Source organism: Rhinatrema bivittatum, chromosome 1, assembly GCF_901001135.1.
Source record: "Rhinatrema bivittatum chromosome 1, aRhiBiv1.1, whole genome shotgun sequence".
In the NCBI taxonomy this organism is placed as follows: Eukaryota; Metazoa; Chordata; class Amphibia; order Gymnophiona; family Rhinatrematidae; genus Rhinatrema; species Rhinatrema bivittatum.
In genome coordinates this window covers 712,607,531-712,620,118 of record NC_042615.1, presented here as the reverse complement: position 1 = coordinate 712,620,118, position 12,588 = coordinate 712,607,531, and the positions used below count along the sequence as shown (strand labels likewise).

Below are 12,588 nucleotides of genomic sequence, written 5' to 3'. Positions count from 1 at the left end.
GGCCTTTAAGTTTGTACCTGAGGCAATGGAGAGTAAAGGGGCTTGCCCAAGGTCACAAGGAGAGACAGTGGAACTCGAACCCTGGTTTCCTTGTTCATAACCCACTGCTCTAACCACTAGGCTTGAGCACTGGTATGCTGGATTCGGCAACTTCCAGAAAGTCCTGAATCAGGGCTGTGGTGTTAGTGGTCACTTCGTATGATTTGATCTGGATGTCATCTCAGGCAGTAGCTTCAACAGAAGCCGCCCAGAGTCTTCTATGGTTGCATAACTGGGCAGTAGACTGTGCCAAAAACTCATCTTTGTGAACTCCTATTCAGGGGCAGTTTATTTGGGGAAGACCTACATAAACTTGTTAAGGATCTAGGGGAGCCCAAGCCTCAAAGACTGCCCAGAGGATAGGTTGTGCCCCAATTTATGAAGGTGGAGGTGGCAGAGGGCTCGGGACTTCCATAGATACAGGCCATCCAGGAGATCCCTGCCCTCAGCCTACTAGATCAAAGGCCCATCCCTTTTGTGGAGGCGAGAAATCTAAGTGGGACTTCACTGTGGCAGTGGCTTCTGGATGTCAAACCAATGATGCCCAAAGGGCTCCACTGGTTCTAATACCTGTTGGAACCCGTCTCTTACTATTCTACCCAGAATAGTCACAAATCACCATAGACAGATGGGTGTTAGAGTGGAAAGAGGATATTACCTAGAACTGGCATTGTTAGTTCTGGAGGCCTTCATGGTTTCACCTTATACCTCTCCGAACAAAAAGGAGGCCATAAATGCCATGCTTACCAGGCTGCAGAGCCTTTAAGTCATAGTCCTAGTCCCATCTTGGGAGCATGGTCAAGGCATGTACTTGATATATTTCTTAGTGCCAAAGAAGGATGGCTCCCTTTGGCCGATCTTGGACTTCAAAGGCATCAACAGATGTTAGCAGGTACCCTGTTTTCAAATGGACATTCTCTTCTCCGTGATGGCAGCAGTAAAGAAAGGGGCATTTCTAAGATTGCTGGATCTGGCAGAAGCCTGCTTCTGCATACCCATTTGGAAAGTACCATATTTTTCGCTCCATAAGACGCACCTAGGATTCAGAGGGTGAAAATTAAAAAAAAAAATAAAAATAAATAAATTTGTGTTAAACCGGCTCTGTCCCCGGGTGTCTGTGCATCTTATGGAGCAAATTAGGGGAGTGCATAACATTTTTTTTTTCCCCATTTTGTTTTCGCGTCTGGGGAGGGACATTTCGGTCCACTCCCCAGATCAGAAAACTTTTATCTTTCTCTGGGAACCCCCCCAAAAAAAAAAAAAATCCCAACCCTTTAAATTAACAACCCTCAACCCTCCTGACCCCCCCCCCCAAGACCTGCCAAAAGTCCCTGGTGGTCCAGCGGGGGTCCAGGAGCGGTCCGAGAGCGATCTCCTGGCTACCGGCCCCAGTGACATAGTAAGGGCAAAGGGCCGTCGGCGCCATTTTGATTACTGGCAGCCGACGGCCCAAGTCCAGGAGATCTCTCCTGGACCCCGCTGGACCACCAGGGACATTTGGCAGGTCGTGGGGGGGTTTGTTTTTGGTTTTTTTTTTATATTCGCGCCATAAGACGCACATACATTTTCCCTCCACTTTTGGGAGAAAGAAAAGTGCGTCTTTGGAGCGAAAAATACGGTACATTAAAAGTTTCTCTGCTTTTTATCTTGGGCAAGCATTCTCACTTTTAGATGCTGGTCTTTGATCTAGTGGCCTCTGTAAAGACCGTCACCAAGGTAATTGTGGAGATGGCAGCTACCCTACGCAAACAAGGCATTTTGGTATATCCATACTTAGAAGATTGGCTCATCAGAGTTAAGTCATTCTTGGAAAGCTAGTGTGTCGTAGTCTCTCTATAGACAAATTTCCTGGAGCAGCTAAGTTGGGTCATGAACGACATAAAGAGTGTTTTATCTCCCTCTCAATCCCCAGAGTTTCTAGGAGCCATCTTCAAACATGGGACAAGACGAATGTATTTGACTCACAAGAGGATCATCAAGGTTATTTTATCTAACCAGGCATTGCAGGCACAAGAAGCACCCTGAGGTATTATCTACAGCTCATGGGGCTAATGACGTTAACCTTAGACTTGGTGCCATGGGATGGGGCACACATGTGCCCCCTGCAGCATTCCCTCCTATTTTGTTGGTCCCCCATTTCACAGAACTACAAGGCTTGTCTCCCATTATCTCAACAATTAAGGGAAAGCCTGGTATGGTGGAAGAACTCTGAGAACTTAGAAGGGATGCCACTATGCGCAGATGGTGTGGATGAGGCACACCTGATGGTTCAAGGTGGGGGTGGTTGATAGAAGAATTGTCCTGGTAAATAGACTAGAAAAGGGCTATCAGGCCAGTCCTAGAATACCTCCTACCCATGGTAAAGAGGAAGGCGGTCAGAGTATTGTCGGACAATATCTCGATGATGGTATATATAAACAAACAGGGCAGCACATGTAGTGCTTATCAGAGGAGGAAAGACTGCTCTTCATTTTAGCAGAACCTAGTTTGTCTCGCCTTTCAATGGTGCACATTGCCAGGAGCAAAAATATCCAGGCAGTCTTTAGCAGGAGCAAACTGGATCCAGGGGAGTGGGCAGTCAGCGAGGAGGACTTCCAGCAGATAGTGGACTAGTGATGTCCTGCCTCCATGGACTTGATGGCAGCCAGGGCAAATGCCAAAGCCAGCAGATTCTTCATTAGGCAGAAAGAGTGGAGATCAAGTGGCCTAGATGCACTAATCAGACCCTGGCCGAAAGAGGCTCTGCTGTACATAATTTTAGACTGGTGTGCAGACCTAGTTAGGCTTCTGGATGCCCACCTCTCCCTCTCCTCACTGAAAGTGCTACTATGGCAAGACTCCATTGTGATGGAAGAACCCTACTCTATTCTTGCTGTCGGCCTGGCCCTTGAGAAGTGTTTTAGGTAGAAAAGGCTATTTGCAATAATCAAATCAACCATGCTGAAGGCACAAAGAACCTACACATCCCTAGCATGCATTTGGATTTCGTGCGTTTTTGAAGATTTCCTAGTGTGTAACAGATGGACTCTGGACCAGTGGGTTTTGCTCCCTTGCCTGCAGATGGAGACAGAGCAAGCTGACACCACAGTATATATAATCCTGCAGTGACCCCAGCCTGCCAGTGTTCTCTGTCTCCAGCAGATGGTGGACTTGCATCTCCCTATGGGAACTTTTTTTTTTTAGTTTTTTGGAAGGAGAAATGTGAATATTTACTTAAGGAACAGAAAGCCCCGCTCTCCTGCAGTGATACCAAAAGGTCCCCTAGTTGAGAATTCCTGAGGTGATTTCCATGGTCCCTCAGAGGTGTGCCTTGGTCCAGTAGCTGGGTTTCCTGGCATGGACTTAGCTTCTCATTCAGCTGAAAGGCAGCGGGTGCAGGAGGCCGAGTGTGGTGGTGATGATGGCAGATGCCCTCTGCAGCCGGAGACCGTCTCGATACTCAACCGGTAAGCACTGAACTCAGGTAAGTTAAAAAAAAAAAAAAAATGAACGTTTTGCCTTCAGATACAGAGACAGGGGTTTTTAGGACTTCCTCAAGTCTCCGTCCTCGGCATGCTGTCCCGATGTTTGTTCCCACTCATGTTGGTTGGAGAACTGGGCATCCTGGCGTGTTGGCTGACCATTCCTCTCCCTATGCAGCCAAACATTCTTTCTGGCTTTTGCTATTGCCTTATCCACCTGTTTGGCTACCTTAAAATCATTTAATATGATCATCCCCAGGTTCTGCGTTTTCGTGCTTAGAATAATTTCACTCCCTCTATTGAGCCACTCCCTTGGGTTTTTGCAGTCCAAATGCATAACTCTGTATTTTATAGCATTAAATCTTGGCTGCCAGATGCCAGACCATTCTTTGAGCCTCGCTGGATCTCTCTTCATGTTTTCAACACTTTCCTGTTTGTCAATTCTGTTGCAGATTTTAGTGTCATCTGCAAAGAAAACAAAACTTTCCTAACAATCCTTCAGCAGTGGTGTTCAAGAAAATGGTGAAAAGAACTGGTCCGAGGACCGATCCCTGAGCCACACAACAAGTATCACCTCTCACTTCAAAGAAAACTCCCTTTGTTGCCCTCCATTCAACCAGTTCTGTTATATTCTGACACTTTTATGCCCCATCTAAGGATGCTCAGTTTTATAAGTTCCTTTAACACCATATACATAAGCTGAAAAATAATGTATTTTAATCGTGTGGATACCTCATAAATTTACGTGGGCTTATCACTTGAATACCTCACGTTAAGGTTGTGCAGTGTTTTGAAGGCTGCTATGCACGTCTATTAACTTTACTTAGACTGTGCCCTTAATATATAATCATTGATGGCCACACTGTCTTTGTCTTTTTGTTTTTGAATTTTAACTCATTTGTTTAGCAGAAGAAACCAGACACTTATCTGAGCATTGCTTGAACAGTATTTGACAACACCGACCCAACCCGACACGATACGTGTTTCGTGGGCTTCATCAGGGGTGGAAAACATATGCGGTGTGTCCTGTCTCTGTCTTTCTGCATGCACTGCTACTCGGTTTCAGCTTTAAACTAGGAGTCTACACGATTAAAATACATTATTTTTCAGCTTATGTATATGGTGTTATAGTGAGTTCATTGTCTGAATATACATCATATCGAATCAGTTTTTGTTTATATAACAGTTTTATAAGTTGCCTATGTAGAACCATGTCAAAGGCCTTACTGAAATCTAAGTAATAAACATTTAGAACTCTCCTCTGATCTTTCTCTCTGGTCACTCAATCAAAGAATTAGGTCCTGTCAGATGAATCTGATCCATCTCTGGTAAAACTATGCTGCCTCGCTGATTTCCTTTGAAATTGTTTTCTGCGCTGTGGAGGGAGCTCCGGGGTGCAGTTGACTTATTTATTTATTGAAGGCTTTTATATACCGACTTTCTTGATACAAATCAAATCAACTCGGTTTACATCGAACTAAGCAGTAAATATAGATAGCCAATCAACAAGAGACAATTTAAGAAGCATAAAGTTACATTATAACAAGGATGCCTTAACTGGGAGTAGGAAATAAAGAGGGAGAATGAAGATAAATACTATATACAAGTGAGGGAAGGCAAGAAGCCGACCTCTTAATAGCTGGAAAACATGATTTGGTGAATTGTTTATTTACATGAATGAATGAGGAACAGTTTATTGCGGTAGTGGAGCTCTGCTCTGTTCCCAGAGTTCTTTGTTGTTTTCTTGAGGTTTTTTCTCCGCTTTCGCTTGGGGTCCCCCTTACCTTGTTCCCTCCCTAGTCAGTAGGGCGGCGCGGTAATGGGGGGGTGTTTCGTCCAGGGTTTTTTTTTTTGCGTGAGGCGCTGGCAGCATCTGATTTTCCGACTTAAGGCATGGCCTCCTCTAGGTTTTGTCAATGCTCCCAGTGCCCGCAGACCATGCCTGTGACTGATCCGCATGAAGTGTGTTTTCTTTGCCTGGGGGCATCTCATAGTGTCCGGGTTGCTGGTTTTGTGACCAGATGACCCCAAAAGGTCATCGGGCACGGTTAGACAAATTGGAAAAGCTTTTTGGCTTCAAGACGTTGGGGCCCTCCATGCCGGCGTCAGGCATGTCAATGCCGCGGGGTCGAGGGGAACCTATGGACATCGAACCATCGGTGTCCACCCCCACTCAGACTCCCCCTCCGGAGAGGGGCACCATAGATCAACTGCTGTCGGTGTCCTCACGCTCCAGGACTTCGGATTCCTCACTCTCTTCTGTGCCGGGGAAAGACCGGGCCAGGCACTGGGGGAGATCAAGGAAGCACCATCACTGGTCACCTTTGCATGGTACCGGTTCCGAGAAGGCACTGGTATTGGCCGTGTTGCCCCCGAAGCAGCCCTACGGAGACCAGGCCTCACCCTCAGTCGTACCCGGGACTCCAAGGCACTCCCCACCCATGTTGGTGCCAGGCATTGATCCCTCCTTGTTTTGAGGGCGATCCTGTGGCACCTGCTCCTCTTCCACCCTCCCTACCTGCGGTGTCCGAGGAGGAGCTGGATTGAAGGGTTAAATTGGCGGTGTTCTGAGCACTTAGGGGTATTGAACTGCAGGCTCTGTTGGTGTCTCCACAAATGCCGAAGCCCACTCCCTCGGTCCTAGCATCGCTGCTGGAGTGCCTCGACATGCTTCTGGGCATCCTCCCTACACAGCCGGTGCCTGGGGGTTCCTCAGTTCCCCGGCGGCCATCGTTGCCTCCCCCCTTGGGGGCTAGATCTATTGTCGGTTCCTCCAGGGAGGGAAGACTCAGCGCTTCCAGGGCCATCAGGGCCTCTGGTGCCTAGGCTGCCGCTTCTGGCTCTGGCACCGGGTCCTTCAGGAGCCTCAATGCCTCTGGGGCCCAACCAACGGGCAGTCGTCAGGGGCCTCCCACTGACCTCTCCAGGGGATTTCAGTGAGGAGAAAGTGCCATCCGACCCGTGGGGACGATACTTCTGAGTCCTCCTCAGATCTCTCTGAGGGTGTCCTCTCGGAACCATCCCACCGAGAAACGGCACCGGTCTCCTCCAGAGGATTTGACCTTTGCCAGTTTTGTCCCTATCATGTTGGAGTCTATCCCTTTCCAGCTCCTGATGGAAGAGGATGCTAGGCACCACATGCTGGAAGTGCTCCAGTTTGTGGACATACCAAAAAAGGTGGTAGCTGTTCCCGTGCATGAGATCTTCAAGGTATTGCTCCTATGCATTTGGGAACATCCTGTGTCCGTGTCTCCTGTTAACAGGAAGACTGATGCAATCTACCAAGTTCAGAAGTCTCTTGGGTTTGAGCAGTGCCAGCTCCCCCACCAGTTGGTGGTAATGGAATTCGCCCTCAAAAAGGCGAAGCAGTCTTGGATCCATGATTCCGTGCCTCCAGGTCGGGACCATACGGAATGGGATGCACTGGGTAGGAAGGTGTTCCAGGGGGCAATGTTTGATAGCCCGTATCGCCTCCTACTAGTTATATATGGCCCAACATTCCTGGAACCTCTGGAAAAAGATTCAAGACTTGGCAGAGCGCCTCCCTCAACAGCAGCAGGATACGTTCCTGGTGCTGGTCCAGCAGGAGTTTGAGTGCGGTAAGCATGAGGTGTGCTCCACGTATGAGTTCTTTGAGACGTCAGCTCGCGTGGGCACAGCGGGCATTGCATCCCATAGGATGGCCTGGCTTAGAGCTTCAGATCTCCAGCCGGAGGCCCAGGAGAAACTGGCGGACCTTCCCTGTACAGGGGATAACCCTTTTGGGGACAAGGGATGCTGTGACTTAGCTCAAGGATCATCATGAGACCCTCCAGCATCTTTCAGCTATTACCTCAGACCCCCTGCCTTGGCCAGAAGGTCGGCGAGGCAAGGGGCACGTAGGTCCTTCTACCGTCAGTAGAAATATTAGCCCCCAGCTTCCTGTGGCAGTTCTCAGCGGGTGTCCTCTAGAGGCTGCTCCAAGCAGCTACGGATGCCTAGACCCCAGCCATCTCCTCAGCCGAGCCCCAGTACGGGGTTTTTACTGACGGAGAGGGAGCACAAGTCCTGTCACTATGCCCTCGGCACAGGATCTGCCAGTGGTAGGTCGCCTGTACCTCTTCCGGGATCGCTGGTTAACGATCACGTCTGATCTGTAGGTCCTGTCCATCGTTCGCCAAGGTTATCGTTTAAATTTCCTGAGTGCGCCTCACGAAAACCGCTCTCCATCCAGTGGAGTTGGGTTGATTTAGCGCTTATATTATTTTTGTAATTCTCTGTGACGAGACTGAAGGGGGACCTTGTGTGGCCGTGCGGATAGTGGCATGCTGGGCATGCTTAGTGTGCCAGTCAAAGTTTTAGAAACTTTGACAAGTTTTCCATGCCAGGCTCCATCTGATGATGTCACCCACCATATGTGAGGGCTAACATCCTGCTGTCCTAGGAGAACACCTGTTACTGGCTATTAAGCAGAGTTGCTTACATGTATTTCTCTCTCTCCAGCAGATAGTGGACACATGCTGGATTGGTATAGTAGGATTCTTGGGCTCCCAGGTCCTTGGCCTTTGGGCCCATTTCCTATTGGAGCTCGCTCCCAGGGCAACAGCTTGTGTGCTGTATTCCCCTGGTGGAGCAGCATCTTGGCTCCTTGGACAACAATTTTGGTGATTACTCACCTAGGGCAGCATTTCCCAGCCCTCTCCTGGAGGCACACCTGGCCATTTCAGTTTTCAGGATATCTATAATAAATATGCATGAGAGAGAATTGCATACACTGACATCCTATACTCTCTAAATGTAAATATTCTTACACCTACATAGAGATTTCCAAATCACTGAAAATCTCAGATTTGTCGTAGGAGTTCACCACTTTCAATGCTGTGTAGTGAACTTCGGCCTGGTGTCAGCCTTGTATGTGTGCACAAAATGTTTGGCAATGGTGGCGGTGCGTTTGCGCAAAGTGGGGTTGCATGTGTTCCCTTATCTCTCTCCTCCTCCACCCCCCCCCCCCACACACACACACAAACTCTTACTCCCCTGGATTTTCTCATACACACTCATGCTCTCACACTCACTGGCTCCCTCACATACGCACAAACACACACACCCAGGCGGGCTCCCATTCATTTTCACACCACTCCCGCTCCATCCTCCAGGCAGGCACCAATTCATTCTCACACACACAGACCCCCAGGCAGACACTCATGCATTCACACACATACACCCCCAGGCAGAGGCCCATTCATACACATGCACACACTAAAGGCAGACCCCCCTCTCTTTTGCCAGCAACCTTGGAACCTCTCTCATTCCTCTGCTGCCACATGACTATTGGGGATGTTGCTATTCTTGCACATTCCCAAAGATTACATGTGCCAATCACTAAAAAGAATTTTTTTTTACCTTTGCTGTCTGATCTTAGTTTTCTAATTGGTTGGTCACAGGCTTTTTTTTCCCACTTTCCCTTTCTTATTCTTTTTTTGCCAGTTCCTTTTATATTGTCTTTTTTTCTGTTTCTTTTCTCTCCATCTTCTTCCCTCAAACACAGTCAGGTTCTCATTCTCACATGCATTTCTCTCTCTCACTGTCACATGCTCTCTCTCATACAATCATTCATACACACAGTCTCTCACTCCCACATGCTGTCTTGCTCAAGCACATGCAGTCTCTGCAAACATTCAGGTCCTCTCACACAATCTCTCAACTCATCTCACACACACACACACACACACACACACACACACACACACACACACACGCCTCACCACGGCCTGCCTATCTGCCTGTCGCTGCGCTGCCTGCGCCCAGGGGCATTGGGGGGGGGGGGGGGGGAGAGATACTAAAAAACTAATTTTAAAGGGTTGGCGCAGCGGATAAAAAAAAAAAAAGGCTCGGCACAGCCGATAAAAAAATAAAAAAATAAATAAATTCGATAGTCCCGAAACGCTACGTGTGTCAGCAAAAACGGCTCGGCGTGTCACCTCTGACACGCGTGTCATAGGTTAGCCATTACTGGCCTAGTTCTTCTAGTGGCACCAGACTGGCCAAGAAGACCCTGGTACGCGGACATGAGAAGACTACTGGCAGGGGAGCCCCTTCCCCTGCCTCCTCTCAGGGACCTGCTACGTCAGGGTCCCATCCTCCACGAGGATCCGGCTCAGTTCTCTCTTACGTTCTGGCCATTGAGAGGGCTAGGCTGAAGAAAAGAGGTTACTCGGAGCCGGTGATAGATACACTCCTCCAAGCTCGCAAGTTTTCCACATCCCTCACCTACGTAAGGATCTGGAGAGTATTTGAAGCCTGGTGCGACACTCATGGCACCACTCCACATGCGATCACCATCCCTATTGTTTTGGATTTCCTGCAGGATGGGCTTCAGAAGGGTCTCTCCCTCAGCTCCATCAAAGTCCAGGTGGCTGCGCTGTCTTGCTACGGTCCCCGGAGGGATGGCAAGACTATTGCCACGCACCCAGATGTTTCTCGCTTCCTGTAAGGAGTCAAGCACATTCGTCCGCCACTGAAGTGGCCAGTGCCCCTGTGGAACCTCAACATAGTTTTGGATTTCCTCGCGGGATCCACCTTCAGACCCCTTCGGGGCCTGTCTCTCCGTTCTCTAACTTTGAAGATGGTGTTCTTGCTGGCTGTGTGTTCAGCACGCCGCATTTCGGAACTACAAGCGCTGTCCTGCCGTGATCCCTTTCTTAGAATCACTCCAGAGGCTATCCATCTTCGCACGGTTCCATCCTTCTTGCCTAAGGTAGTCTCACAATTTCACCTCAACCAAACCATATCCTTGCCAACCATGGCGGGTTTGAAGAAATCAGAAGAGGGGCGTTTGCTACGCCATCTCGACATCGGCAGATTGCTGCCCAGATATCTGGAAATGACAGAAGCAGTACGAAAGACAGACCATCTGTTCGTCCTTCACAGCGGGAAGAAACAAGGAGAAGCGGCATCTCGGCCCACCATCGCCCCCTACGTAGAGGCCGGGAAGTCACCACCTCTACAAGTCAAGGCTCATTCTACCAGAGCCCAAGCAGCATCTTGGGCAGAATCTAGGATGCTGTCACCCGCAGAGATATGTAAAGCGGCGACATGGTCCTCCCTCCATACCTTCTCCAGGTTTTATCGTCTGGATGTCCAGGCCAGGGAGGACACAGCAATTGCGAGGGCGGTCCTACGCGGTCCTCAGGCAGCCTCCCGCCCGCTTCGGGAGTAGCTTTTGTACATCCCACTTGTTCTGAGTCCATCTGGCTACACGCTAGGAAATGGTGAGATTACTTACCTGATAATCTCGTTTTCCTTAGTGTAGACAGATGGACTCAGCATCCCGCCCGGCTGCCGGTATACATGGGTTTCACCGATTCAAGGTAGGCCATGTCATTTTCTTACATAAGAGCGTCCCCTTTGCCAGGTGTCGACGCTTTCCGGTTGGGAACGCTGGCGGTCTCCAGCTACTATCAATCGGTCAGGGGAATCCTGTTTCACTAATTTATTGATCGTCAGTACACATATATCCATAACAGCTTTTGCAAGGAAGATTACTGAATTGCTTCACTTCCTGTGGGGGTATATGTACCCGTGCTGACGTCAGATCCGTCTCCAACTGCTAGCACGAGCACACTATACCCACTTGTTCTGAGTCCATCTGTCTACACTACGGAATACGAGATTATCAGGTAAGTAATCTCACCATTACAGAATAATCTCAAAACTTTTAAGAAAAATTTAAAAACATGGCTCTTTAAAAAAGCCTTCACTAAAGAGTGTGGAGGGTAGAAAATGAAAAGTACAGAGGAATGCAGAGGAGAATGAATTTACTCAATCCTACATTTAAGAAGTAATATCTCAAAGAGATAGTAACTCAATAATATATACCTGGACTTGACCAACATTACTCAAATAATGATTTTATTTATGAAATTGTAACCAAACTTTATTGGCACCTGTTAGAACGTACGATATCCTAGATTTACTAACCTTAGTCTATGTGCCTATTTGTAAACCGTTGCGATGGTATATAACTTAGCGACGGTATAGAAAAGTTTTTAAATAAAATAAAATAAATAAATAAACATCTAAAGGAATAGAACCCTTGAACTGTTCGCCAGAGGCCCTTCTGGACTACCTTCGCAGTTTATACAAGACAGGGTTAGCAACGGCATCAGTAAGGGTTCATCTCAGTGCTATAGCTGCCTATCATAGGCTACACCAAGGACATCCAATTTCGTTCCACCCATTGATCTCCCGATTCCTCAGGGGCTTACTTTATCACCACAAAGTAGTAATGAGGACTCACCCATCGTTCCTCCCAAAGATAGTGTCTCAATTTCATTTAAATAAATCAATTGAGCTTCCAACTTTTTTCCCTAAGCCGCAAAACAACGATAGGGAACGCTCTTTACACACCTTGGACTGCAAACATGCTCTAGCATACTACAAGCAAAGGACACATTCACCATCGCGAGCATCGCAATTGTTTGTCTCCTTCCATCTCAAAAGGCCAGGAGCTCCAGTGGCAAAAAGAACCATCTCTAGCTGGATCACGCAGTGTATTCAATTCTGTTACAACAAACATGATTTGTCTCTTCCTACCTCACCAACCGCCCATCAGGTGAGAGCGGTAGCGACGTCAATAGCTCATTTGAGAGATGTACAGCCAAGTGACATTTGCAAAGCGGCCATCTGGTCATCCCTTCACACTTTCACATTGCATTACTGCCTAGATCAACAGGCATCCGATGACGCCAAGATGGGAAAGGCAGTCCTGCATTCCTTATCAAAATAATCTTAGTCGACATTCCATTCTACATTGATCACGCATATGACTGTCTATATACCTACAGAGCGTGATCGGGGGCTTTGGACTCTCATGACCGCATGGCTAATTCAGCCTTGCTATGGATGGGGAAAAAGCAAATTTGCTTACCGTAAACAGTGTTTCTGTAGATAGCAGGATGAATTAGCCATGCTGACCCACCCGCCTCCCTGGATAGTCGACATATTCTACTCATTTCCTATAGCTTCCTGCTTAATTACAGACAGAGAAGATTTCTGTTTCCTGCGCGGGAACTCGCGGGCAGCCGCACAGAGCAAAGCTCTGATTCCT

The 12,588-nt window shown here is 48.1% G+C and overlaps 1 protein-coding gene across 2 annotated transcripts in view; it reads left to right on the top strand.

Moving 5' to 3' along the window:
• Positions 1 to 12,588, top strand: part of KIF2A (kinesin family member 2A) — a 266,717-nt gene that overhangs the window by 33,451 nt on the left and 220,678 nt on the right. The window lies entirely within an intron of this gene.